Genomic DNA, 13280 nt, shown 5'->3' on the forward strand with positions numbered 1-13280 from the left:
CAAATACAAGCTCCAAGGGTATGTCGAATCAGTAGTAGATATCTTCACAAATAGACTTATTGACTGTCTTCGCATTGACCGCCTTTATAGGCTTTGCCTCACCCCATCAAGGCTGATAATCAACAGCAGTCAACAAGTAGCAGTTTCCTCGTGCAGTCATTGGCATTGGTCTGATTGCATCAATACCCCATTTCTCAAAGATATTAAAGGCAACTACATTTTGAAGCTTTGGATGAAGGATTCTCTTACCCATTTGCTGGCATTGGAAGCAAGACTTACACCAATGCGTGATGTCCCTTTGTAAAGAATGCCATACATACCCCTCTGTCAGAATCTTCCTCAACATGATCTTGAAGGCAAAATGGCCTCCACATATACCTTCATGATTGGCTTCTAATATGTGCAAGATCTCTAAATGCCATGGTATCCTCCTGAGAATCAAATTAGCTCCCTTCATGTACAGAACGTCACCAATCATGACATAAGGTTGACAGGCTTCCACAAATCTGTATTCTTGCAGCCTTCACATGTGCTTCAGTCATTCCCTAGGTAGCATCATGAGCAACAGTATTCTGACTTCTATCCACATGTTGTAGAGTCCAAGCTTCAAGCTGTCCTAATCTTTTCTTGATAATACTCACCCAGTTCCTGAGATGGACATGTTTTGTTTTCCAAACACCTAAAATCTATTTTACAACCAGCAAAGCATCACCTTTGATTATCAATGTCCTAATTCCCAGGTTAGCACATACCTGGAGGCCTTCATACAAAGCTGTGTATTCAGCTTCATTATTGCTGCCTGATGCCTTAAGCTGAATGCATGCCCTTTGAACCTCCTTCCCCTCTGAATCGTGCACTACAATTCCTTCGCTTGCTTTGTTTAAACTCTTTTTGAAAGAGCCATCAAAATGCAAGACAAATGCATTTTCCAAAACTTGGTCCTCCATCTTTGCTGTGCGTTCTTCAACTTCTTTCACCAATAGGGGACCCTCTTTGTACGTGAGTAGATTAGCCAATAATGCTCTTGTAGATTCTTCTACCAAGAAGGTAAATGAATACTCTTGCAATTCAGTTATCCACCTAATCATACATCTTGAGAGATAAGTATTGCTCAACAATTGCGGAAGCAAGGTACAATTGGTTAAGACTACAAAAGTTTGAGACAACAAATATGGTCGGAACCTCCGACAAGCATATACCATGCTGGCCAACACCAACTGAGCTACTATATATCCCCTTTCAGCTTCACTTTTTGTCACCACAATGTAAATGTCCTAAGTCTAAGTGCAGTTGACCATTTATCTGATCATAATTAAAGAGTTTTTATCTGTGTTAATTATGGTCAAAGAGTTCTTTTAATGGTCAAAGAATTGACTACGGTCAAAGATACTCGACTCTGGTCAAGTAAACCTGACTTCGGTTGAGGAGGCTTGGTTTATTACCAAGAGGGTTAACTACGGTTAACCAGAGAACCACATACCTCCCAATACATCTAGAACTCCTACTGCTTCTTGTCTTCTAATGTTGATTACTTGGGTTGGCCAGAGGTACATAGTCTCTTGTTTTATACCTGCATGGCTACTCTCAGGGCGCACTCTTGCGCTAAGAGATCCTAGAGGGTTTTGATCTACCTGTCAGATCCCTCCCTGAGTCTAGCTTGTTGCTCCTCAGATTGTGCCCTGCATTCTAGTCTCAATGGTAACTCACATGTCATGGGGTTCTTGAAGGAATGCCATCAGAGTCTCCATTCCAAGCTACTCCTTGTGAGAGCAATGCAAAGCACGAGCCATTCGCTTGTGTCACTCAAGTGGCTCCCGGGTTGTTGCAATGTCTTTACACCAAAGAAAGAGGGAAAGGGGAGATGGTAGAAGCGAGGGAGAAGGGGAGAAGAAGAGGAGAACGAATGGGGATGGAGTGGCAAACACAAAGGCATAAAGGAAACAAGAGGACACCCAAAGAGACTCGTGGAAGAGAAGAGGGAGCTTGTATTCCAAACTTGTGCATACAATAATGAAGACCAAAGTCAACCATTTGGCCTTTTATACAAGTCACCTTTGGAAAGGAGGGCCAACACTTTTCCTTATACCACTCTCTCTTGTCTCTCTTTTGCTACCCCACATGGGCCCATATGGCACCAAGGCATTCTCTCAACCTCCTCTCGTCTTCAAATGGCTCTTGTGTTATCTTTATATAGGATTCAAATGGCTCTTATATTATCCTTGCCAATTTGGATGGTCCGAGCGCCTGCCTTTGTTCTAAGAGATTTGACGCTCAAAACCCATATGGTGAGGTCAATATTGAGCAATTTACAGCTCAAACCCCATAGGCCTAGCTTGGTGTTGAGCCATTTGGGGCTCAAAACTCATATGGCTAGATGCATCATTCTACTTCATGGCTACGGTTGTTAACATGCCCCCCTTCTTGTTGTTGAGCCACTCTCGAATCAGCTGCACTAGAGTAGGTGGGTGGAGAGGACTGTCTTGGGTACTGTGTAGTGGTCCAATTGGTGGGGTCTAATCCATGTGAATTACGAGCATAACTTACAAAAGTGGGTGGCATACATGTCCTCGAAGGTGATGGCCATGGAGGTTGCAGACTTGAAGGTAGAGGCGGAGGTCCTAGAACTGAGAGGGGCCAATGTTGAGGTTGAATACAATTTGGTTGTTGAGATTATGGCGCTTGTCGTCAATTGGCTGAGTGGGGGTGGGGAGATCATGGAGGAGCAAGAGGATGAGGTAGTTAAAGTGGACTGTTACAATGACCGTGGAAGCAAAATCCCTCCTGAGTCATTTCCTTGGGAAAATTGATCTTCGGGAAGTTGTAAAGAATATTGGGCCTTTTGTTGGAGCTCTTGGAAGTGGCATTGGTGTTCCATGGGCATGTAAATGGGGTGGATCCATTGGTTGACATGTGCGTTGCGATAGTAGCACCAAAATTGCTCCTTCTTGAAAAAAGGGAAGCACCAACGAGGTTAAAGGCTGGCATCGGATTCAGTGAGGGGAATAGACTGGGTAATGAGCTGGGTGAGGGGGAGAACTTCCATAATTTCTTGAGTGGATTGCGCATCTGTGGAGTTGTTGTAGCCAGGCTTCTCCAAGTGGCGAGTGCATCTGGGACTACACAATCTTGTACTCCCCTTGGGTTGGAGCTAGAGTACACTTCCTGGATGTCCTGGAGGGAGTAGTTGTAGCTATCATTGACACATCTTGAGTAGCCTACTGTGTTGAGATTTCCTCCTCCATTTGCAAGTCCTTTGTTGGAATGTTAGATGGCAGGTGAATGGACTAGGTGTCGCATAGACTCATGAGGTTAGCGTGCAAGGATGCAAACATGAAGATATTGCACAAGAGATGTATTGGCCGTATTCACCTAATGTTGAGCATGAATGTGAATGGATGCATTGAAATACCAAGGACTTGTGAGCTATTGGTGCATGGGAGTGATATGCCTATCATACAGACTCACCTAGACCTAGACTTGATGATTATGTGGAATGCAATGGAGACAAATTCCGACCAGCAGCATACCACATCATCAACCAAGTAGAGCATGTGTTGAGTTTATGCCTCATCCTAGTTGTCAGGGGTGTATTGGTGCTATTGCATTCACTTTGATGGAACTCTTTTGAGGTAAGGCACACGGGTTCTTGTGTGGTTGTAAAATTGGTGTGGAAGCCGACTGTTGTGGTACCACAACCCTTGATGTAGTAGGTAGGCTATACCGGGGTAACACTATGGGTGGTCTATTGATGAGTAAAGTGTCCCTTGATGGTGTGCGCACTGGCCTAGAGGAAGGTTCTTGTGTAACTACCTCCTTTTTAGGGGTCGGTTCTTGTGTTGCTTCCTCAATGACCTGCGTGACCTTCTCATTGAGTTGCACTATGCGCGGAATCATGACACTCTGTGGGCTTGGTCGTTCACCATGGGCTCGAGGGTAGGTTCTTGTGGAACTACGTCTGGAGTTGACACAGGTTCTTGTGTTGCTAGCTTCTAAACCCCAGTGAGTTGGGATCGGTATTTGGTGTCATAGGAAATTTTTGAACCCAAGCAGCTCACTTGTCTTAATAGTAGCCCTAGGCTTCCAAGGTGCGGTGTTGAGCTCTTCTCTCTTGGAGAGGATTGCCCCATGTTAGTGTAGGCCAAGAAGGGATCAGAGATTCTTCTCCTCCTTCGGTCCTTCCGGGCCGTTAACTTCTATTGATGTAGCATTGTGCACAAAGGATGGCTTCTTGTACGTATTGCTCGCAACATTTTTGGGTGAGTGGTAGGGGTGGAAGAGTAGCTTGCATCATGGCTATCTGTCATTGTGGTCCGGGCCTGGACTTCCTTCCGAGGGTCAAAGTGTTGAGCGCTGGGGGTGGAGGGGGCCTTGGAATTGCCTTCATTTAAAATTTCCTTGCCTTTGTGGGTGGTGGTCCTATGGGGGAGGTGTTATGAATTTCACAAAGTGGAATTATTATAGTTCTCCCGTTATTTGTGAGAGTTGTTGTCTGAGACCTCCAATCGATTCGGCAATTCATAGTGTAACACAAGGTCCTCCCGACTATCATATGTTCATCGATTGCATCTGTGGGGAGAACATAAAAACAAATCTCTACTTCCTAGCAAACAACCATTAGTTTTAAGTCCACATACCCTAAGGTGCTTAAGAGTCGATCGTTGATGGTGCATATTGAAGCCACAGTAAGGTTGAGGGGTACCTACTACAGCGCTTCCCATACCCCACAAGAGATGAAGTTATGGTTCGTCATTCCTGGATCCACAAGCACCTAGATATGCAAGCTTGGCCCTGCAATTCTTAGTTGGATCTACCATTAGTTAATCAATCAATCCTAGATGTTCAAGTGTTGCCTTTGGCTTCTTCAATGGCCTGGCATTTCATCCGGGCTACCTCAACCTTAAGCTTCTTTTCTCCATGGATGGCGTGGAGGGTCTGCAAGGTGAGGGGGGTGTAATATCTTTTCAATTTGCCCCCGTTAAGGTAACCATCCATTTCCACTCCGTCTAGGGTAGCCATTCGGCATGCGCCTTGCAGAGTAATCTCCACCACACGATAGGGACCCATGACCCTATATTTAAGATTACATTTTTGGAGTTGCGAAGGCTCGAGGGTAGGTTCTTGTGGAACTACGTCTGGAGTTGACACAGGTTCTTGTGTTGCTAGCTTCTAAACCCCAGTGAGTTGGGATCGGTATTTGGTGTCATAGGAAGTTTTTGAACCCAAGCAGCTCACTTGTCTTAATAGTAGCCCTAGGCTTCCAAGGTGCGGTGTTGAGCTCTTCTCTCTTGGAGGGGATTGCCCCATGTTAGTGTAGGCCAAGAAGGTTCTTCTCCTCCTTCGGTCCTTCCGAGCCGTTAACTTCTATTGATGTAGCATTGTGCACAAAGGATGGCTTCTTGTACCTATTGCTCGCAACATTTTTGGGTGAGTGGTAGGGGTGGAAGAGTAGCTTGCATCATGGCTATCTGTCATTGTGGTCCGGGCCTAGACTTCCTTCCGAGGGTCAAAGTGTTGAGCGCTGGGGTGGAGGGGGCCTTGGAATTGCCTTCGTTTAAAATTTCCTTGCCTTTGTGGGTGGTGGTCCTATGGGGGAGGTGTTATGAATTTCACAAAGTGGAATTATTATAGTTCTCCCGTTATTTGTGAGAGTTGTTGTCTGAGACCTCCAATCGATTCGGCAATTCATAGTGTAACACAAGGTCCTCCCGACTATCATCTGTTCATCGATTGCATCTATGGGGAGAACATAAAAACAAATCTCTACTTCCTAGCAAACAACCATTAGTTTTAAGTCCACATACCCTAAGGTGCTTAAGAGTCGATCGTTGATGGTGCAAATTGAAGCCACAGTAAGGTTGAGGGGTACCTACTACAGCGCTTCCCATACCCCACAAGAGATGAAGTTATGGTTTGTCATTCCTGGATCCACAAGCACCTAGATATGCAAGCTTGGCCCTGCAATTCTTAGTTGGATCTACCATTAGTTAATCAATCAATCCTAGATGTTCAAGTGTTGCCTTTGGCTTCTTCAATGGCCTGGCATTTCATCTGGGCTACCTCAACCTTAAGCTTCTTTTCTCCATGGATGGCGTGGAGGGTCTGCAAGGTGAGGGGGGTGTAATATCTTTTCAATTTGCCCCCGTTAAGGTAACCATCCATTTCCACTCCGTCTAGGGTAGCCATTCGGCATGCGCCTTGCAGAGTAATCTCCACCACGCGATAGGGACCCATGACCCTATATTTAAGATTACATTTTTGGTGTTGCGAAGGCGATAGAGGAGTGCAAGATGCCCTCAAACAAGGAATTTTTGGTGAGCCTTTCCTTGACCGTGATGCAAAGGCTGGGCACTACATATTCCATTGGCATAACTGCTTCTAGCCCAAAGGCTAGGTTGAACGGGGTGCAGTTCGTGTTGTAAGACATTCGGTAGGCCCACAAAGTGGCAATGACCTTGTGTTCTATTGGGTGATCTATTGATGAGTAAAGTGTCCCTTGATGGTGTGCACACTAGCCTAGAGGAAGGTTCTTGTGTAACTACCTCCTTTTTAGGGGTCGGTTCTTGTGTGTTGCTTCCTCAATGACCTAGGCTACCTTCTCATTGAGTTGCACTATGCACGGAATCATGACACTCTATGGGCTTGGTCGTTCACCATGGGCTCGAGGGTAGGTTCTTGTGGAACTACGTCTAGAGTTGACACAGGTTCTTGTGTTGCTAGCTTCTGAACCCCAGTGAGTTGGGATCAGGTATTTGGGTCGTAGGAAGTTTTTGGACCCAAATAGCTGACTTGTCTTGATAGTAGCCCTGGGCTTCCAAGGTGCGGTGTTGAGCTCTTCTCTCTTGGATGGGATTGCCCCATGTTAGTGTAGGCCAAGAAGGGATCAGAGATTCTTCTCCTCCTTCGGTCCTTTTGGGCCGTTAACTTCTATTGATGTAGCATTGTGCACAAAGGATGGCTTCTTGTACCTATTGCTCGCAACATTTTCGGGTGGGTGGTAGGGGTGGAAGAGTAGCTTGCACCACGGCCTATCTGTCATTGTGGTTAGAACCTTGCATTGTCCAGGCCTGGACTTCCTTCTGAGGGTCAAAGTGAGGAGCGCTAGGGGTGGAAGGGGCCTTGGAATTGCCTTCGTTTAAAATTTCCTTGCCTTTTGCGGGTGGTGGTACTATGGGGGAGGTGGGATGAATTTCACAAAGTGGAACTATTACAGTTCAACCCTTGTTCGTGAGAGTTATTGTCTGAGACCTCCAATCGATTTGGCAGTTCACAGCGTAACACAAGGTCCTCCCGACTATCATCTATTCATCGATTGCATCTGTGGGGAGAACATAAAAACAAATCTCTACTTCCTAGCAAACAACCATTAGTTTTAAGTCCACATAACCTAAGGTGCTTAAGAGTTGACCGTTGATGGTGCGTATTGAAGCCACAATAAGGTTTAGGGGTACCTACTACAGCGCTTCACATACCCCACGAGAGATGAGGTTATGGTTCGCTCCTGGATCCACAAGCACCTGGATATGCAAGCTTGGGCCCGGCAATTCTTAGCTGGATCTACCATTATTGAATCAATCAATCCTAGATGTTCAAGTGTTGCCTTTGGCTTCTTCAATGGCCTGGCATTTCATCCGGGCTACCTCAACCTTAAGCTCCTTTTCTTTATGGATGGCATGGAGGGTCTGCAGGGTGAGGAGGGTGTAATATCTTTTCAATTTGCCCCCGTTAAGCTAACCATCCATTTCCACTCCATCTAGGGTAGCCATTCGGCATGCGCCTTGCAGAGTAATCTCCACCATGCGTTAGGGACCCATGACCCTATATTTAAGATTACATTTGGTGTTCCGGAGGCTATAGAGGAGTGCAAGATCTCCTTGCTCAAGGTTCTTGTTTTTGAGGTTGTGGTCAAACCATTTTGGCACCATGCCTTCTTCCCTTGGAGGCAATAGGCTGCACACAATCTTATTTCCTCTAGCCATTCGAGATCAATTAAGCCCTCAAACAAGGAATTTTTGGTGAGCCTTTCCTTGACCGTGATGCAAAGGCTGGGCACTACATATTCCATTGGCATAACTGCTTCTACCCCAAAGGCTAGGCTGAAGGGGGTGTGCAGTTTGTGTTGTAAGACGTTCGGTAGGCCCAAAATGCAGCAATGACCTTGTGTTCCTAGTCGGTTTGACTGGCTTACACGGTGCAAGTTACAATCTCACAGCATTTCTTGTTTGAGCTCCCAGCCAGGCCCTTTACCCTAGGGTAGTATGGCATTGACTTCCTATGTATGATCATGAATTCTAAGGAAATGAGTTCCTCGGTCACTGACCAATTCTAAGGGGCACCCAAACCGTGTGACGACATGTTCGTATAAAAACATAGCTGTGGACCATGCATCAACTTTCTTATGGCTCGGCCCTCCACCCATTTGGTGAAATAATCTGTGGCTAGGATAATGTATCTAGCCCATGTTCCTTTAGCTGCTGGGTTGATCGGGCCAATAAAGTCTATGCCCCATTTCTCAAACCACTACTTAGTTAATAGTCCCATTAGGGGCATCATGTCCGCTTTATTTGGGATTTGCACTCTTTGGCAGGGATCGTGTCGCTTGATGAACTCAGTTGCATCTCTGAAGAGAGTTGGCCACCACCATAGGATTGCCTGCAACTTTTTATGTGCCGTAACGTCAACGGCGGTGAAGTGACCACCTGCAATCCCTCAATGAGCTTCTTCAAGCACGTCGATGTATTTGTGCTCGCACATGCATTTGTGCATGATGCCATCCTTGCCCATGTGGTATAGCTGGCCTGCAATTAGCTAATATGAAGTTGCGTCCGTCCCTCTTGAGGACTTTGTCTAGAGGCAACCTGTTTGCCAGGTAGTGGCCTATTTCGGCAGCCCAGTTCGGAATTATGTCACTGAGAAATAGGGGAGCATCTAGGAGCGACTCCCGTTGGAGCCTCCCCATTGGGAGGCCTGGAGAGGTGGTTTGCTAGGACGTTGGCCTTCCCTTTACGTACCACAACTGTGAAGTGAAACTCCAAGAGGATTAGCATCTACCTTGTGATGTGTCCCTTCAGGCAGGGCTTGTTAACCAAATACAATAGGGCTTGATTATCTACAAAAAAGACAAACTTGATGGCTAAAGCGTAATGCCTGAACTTCTTAACCATGTAGACCATGGCTAGGTCTTACCTCTCTGTTGTCGTATAATTAACCTCGACATCGTTTAATTGTCAATTAGCAAAGTACACCGGGTAGTCTAGGGTGTACTCCCCTAGTTGTGCCTAATGGCAAAGTTTGAGGCATCTATGTGGATGTGGAATATTAGATTCCAATCCGAGGCCCACAATACCGGTGTTGTGGCCAGAGTTGGCTTGAGGGTCTCAATGGATTTCTGACATTCCTCAATCCACTCAAAGACTACTAACATCTTATATAATGGCCGAGCTATGTCTGCATAAAACACGATGAGCCTTCGATAGTAGCCCGCATGGCCCATGAACCGATACACTCCTTTGGCATTGGTGGGGGGAGGTAATTCTAGAATGAGATTGATCTTGTTGTAATACGTTGAGATGCCATTCTTGGACACTATGTGACTAAGAATCACACCATGTTTGACCCGATTTTGGCACTTGAGGGGATTCAAGGATATCTGATACAACCTACATATTTCAAGGACTAGTTTTAGGTATCTCAAGTGATTATCCCATGTCTAGTTCATGCACACATCATCCAAGAAAACTTCTATGAAGTCCCTTAGGTACTCCTGCAAGACGGTGATCATCAACCATTGGAATGTGGCGGGTGCATTGGTAAGCCCAAATATCATTACTTTGGCCATGTACACACCCCACTCGGTTGCGAAGGTAGTTTTATGTTGATCTTGCGGTGCAATAGATACTTGATTGTATCCCAAGAATCCATCTAGAAGCTACAAGCTTCCTTTTTGGCTACTCTTTCTAGAACATTTTTCATGAAAGGCAAGGGATAGTGGTCGTGCCTAGTGGTAGAGTTGACTTTTTTCAGATCCACGCATACTCGAATCTTTCCATTCTTCTTTAGGACTATCACGATGGGTGACACCCAGTCTGTATGCTCTATCTCATAGATGAATCCTGCATCTATGAGTTTCTGGATATCCTCCCTCACTATGGGCACTTATTTGGCACTCATAGGATAGAGATGCTGACACAATGGCCTGACATCATTTAGCATGGGTATCGGGTGCTGCACGACTCTAGAGGGCATACCCTTCAGATCTATCTATTTCTAGGCCATGAAGTCCTTGTACTCTCGAAGGAGGGCAATTAAAGAATTCTCCATATTGGGAGTGAGGTCATCTGCTATGAATACTGGTTGTGGGTCCTCCCCTTCGGGCGCAGTTTTACCTCCTTAGCTAGGCCATCGTATCCTTGGAAGCACCATTCTTCCTGATTTCTCTTAGCCTATTGGTATAAGATCTTGCGATACTCGATCATGTAGGCCTTGTAATGGGAAGGTATATTTCGTAGGTCCTCCTTCTCTTCGTCCTCCTCCTCCTCCACTCCCCTTGGGGTGGTATTCCTGTTGGCCTTGGCACGAGCGTTCGGGATTTTGGGAGTTGGGAGCTTCGAACCTGAGGGATGCTCCTTCATGGCACTTATGAAGAGGTAACCTTGCTCAATTGTGACTCCCAGTTGGAGGAGAACTCATGGTGATCAATCCTGGCACCTACATGTATTAGCCACTGTAGGTTTGATTTGACCCTTATTGTTCCTTTGCTAACCTCATGGGCTTTGAGCATGTCAAACATTCTGAGGGGAACCACCGCGCTCAACCCTTCATGCTTGGGGGTTGTTATTTGGAACCCTAATCTTTCTGGGAGGTCGATGTTTGCCCAAATGTGCATCCAATTCTGAGAGAACTCTGGCTCGGGGAGAGGGGCATACCAAAATTCATCTGCCTCCTTTGCATGCTCTTCTCTCTCACAAGTTTGGAATAGTTTCAGGGATGCGGTCCTGTCAGTTGTGTTGGATTCCATGGCAAATAATTTTCCTAACAATGGGTGGGCCTTGTGTGAACGCAGGTCCACTTAAACGATTTGCTCCTCATGCCATAAATATAAGTTATCGGTTTGCGAATCATGTACAATTTCGGACATTTGCAAGAAGGGCTTGCCTAGGATTGCTTCATATCCATGCTGCTCAGTAAAGTCCATGACTACAAATCTAACGAGGTACGTGAAGCTGAATACCTTAATGTTAATACCCGTGAGGACTCCCAAGGGGTCAGCAATTTCACTGCATCAGCTAGCTTCACTACCAGGTGAGTTTGCTCGAGGGAAGGTTTTCCCCACCTCTCCCAGCATTCCTTGGTACAGACACTCACACCCACTCCCCCATCCAGGATGGCGTTAACCTTTTGGTTCTGGTAGGTTATGGAGATAGCTACATTAGTATCGTCACCTTCAAAGTATTGGCCTAACTTATTGATGGGGACCTTGGGTAGATTCTGGCTTCGGTTGGTCGACTTCGCGCTTGGTAGGTCCTAGAGGCAGGAATTGCCCACTTATTCAGTTTGAGAGGTCTCGCCAGATGGTAGGATTCCCTCTTAACAAGGACACGATTGGCATCTTAACCTCTATGGAGAGGAAGGATGCTAACTCGGCGCTATCGGATGGTTCTTGGCAGGTCTCCCTACCTACTAATAGTAGATCCTTTAGGAAGTAGAAGGTTATGTAGTACTGGATCCTCTTCGAACATCCGCTGCATCAAGTCTGGAGCTCTGATTTATCGGGAGCTAGACCATTCCTCTTCTTCCACCCTCTATGGCACCCTAAGTGCCTTTGCCCCCCTATGAGTGGTCAGGTGGTCCGGGTGGATGGTATCCAACCCTCTATTAGCCTTGATCCTATGCTTGAATTTCTCCTGGGATTCTTGTACCAAGTTTTGAGTGTCTATTAAGTGTTGTTTTTCTAGGGCTTGGATTGGATATGTTTCCTTATACAAAGGTGGAGATGTCAGGCCTAGGGCCTACACTGGCTTGTTTACATGCAGGTCTAGAGGAATACTCATGTCATCCTAGGAGAGGGCTCATCCAGAGGCAAAGGAGCTGGCGAGGGTGGATGTCTCCTCACCTGAACCATCTTTGATGAGCGCTTGGTACGTTCCTTTGCCCACCCGTGTGGCCTTCTTGGACCTGGTTTGCGGGGGTTGGGGCACCTTGGGGTTTTGTGGCACAAGCGTTTTGTCCTTCCTTGCTTGCTTATTCATTTCCCTATGTATGGCCCTAGCCTGCATCCTCGTGATGGCCTTCAAGGACATTGCCGACACTTGACCTTGTTCAATACTCAGCAAGTTGATGCTAGTGCTCTTGGGCGGGGTGGCCGGAGTTGCTAGTCTCCTTAGGGGGGGGCAATCCTTGAATAAATGCTCTACTCTGCAACCAGCACACAAGGGCGTAGGGCCTGTTGTGGGTGGAACCACTAGGGTAAGATCCCTATAGAGGCAGTCCTTTAGAAAATGTGGCCCTTGGCATTTACACCATGACACAAGAGGGTTCGCTGAGCCCTTATTCGGGCATTCACTTGCCCTGTGCAGACCTTGGCAAGTATAGCATTGGATTGGGGGCCTTCGCATTACAGAGTTCATGTCTCTTACCCTTGCGGCCACGGGAGATGTCTGGAACACTGGGACATGTTGATCCTCATGTAGGAGCTAGTGACTTATGATGTCACTTCCCTCCTCGCAAGGGTAATAGTCAAGGTGACCGTGGTCCTATTTCGGCTCCTCCCAATCATTGGGTAATTCCTCCACCAACACTTGATTGACTGGAGTTATTCGAGGTGGGGGAGGTTGCGAACCCAGTATGGGTGGGCGGTAAGGGAGCCCGTTGTGCCCCATATTGCCCTGAAGTGACTAAAGGGTCACCTTGTGCATTCATCGGGTTGGGTGGGACCATCAAGGCTAATGGGGGTCTCGCTGGATAAATCGGTTGGGGAAGGACCCTCGGGAATCGGCATTGGGAGGTGTCGTGGTTTCCCCATCTATAGCAATGTGCATAGTACAGCGCTTGCCTTGCCCTAAGGCGAGGGCACTCATTGGAGGGGTGTGATTGCCGTTGCATACCCCACACCACACGTTCTCTCTCCTGTGAAACAAGTGGGGTTGTTGTGTTCACAGTATAACTTATTTTGCATCTTACAAACCTAGACCATCACCTAGCATGAAACTTTGTACGATGAAAATTCTTCTTTAATTTAACACTCTTCATCCACTCAAATGCTCAAAAATACAATCCTATTGCGA

This window comes from Dipteris shenzhenensis, chromosome 6, assembly GCF_047967505.1.
Source record: "Dipteris shenzhenensis isolate YYH24624 ecotype China chromosome 6, Dip_SZ_1.0, whole genome shotgun sequence".
Lineage (NCBI taxonomy): Eukaryota > Viridiplantae > Streptophyta > Polypodiopsida > Gleicheniales > Dipteridaceae > Dipteris > Dipteris shenzhenensis.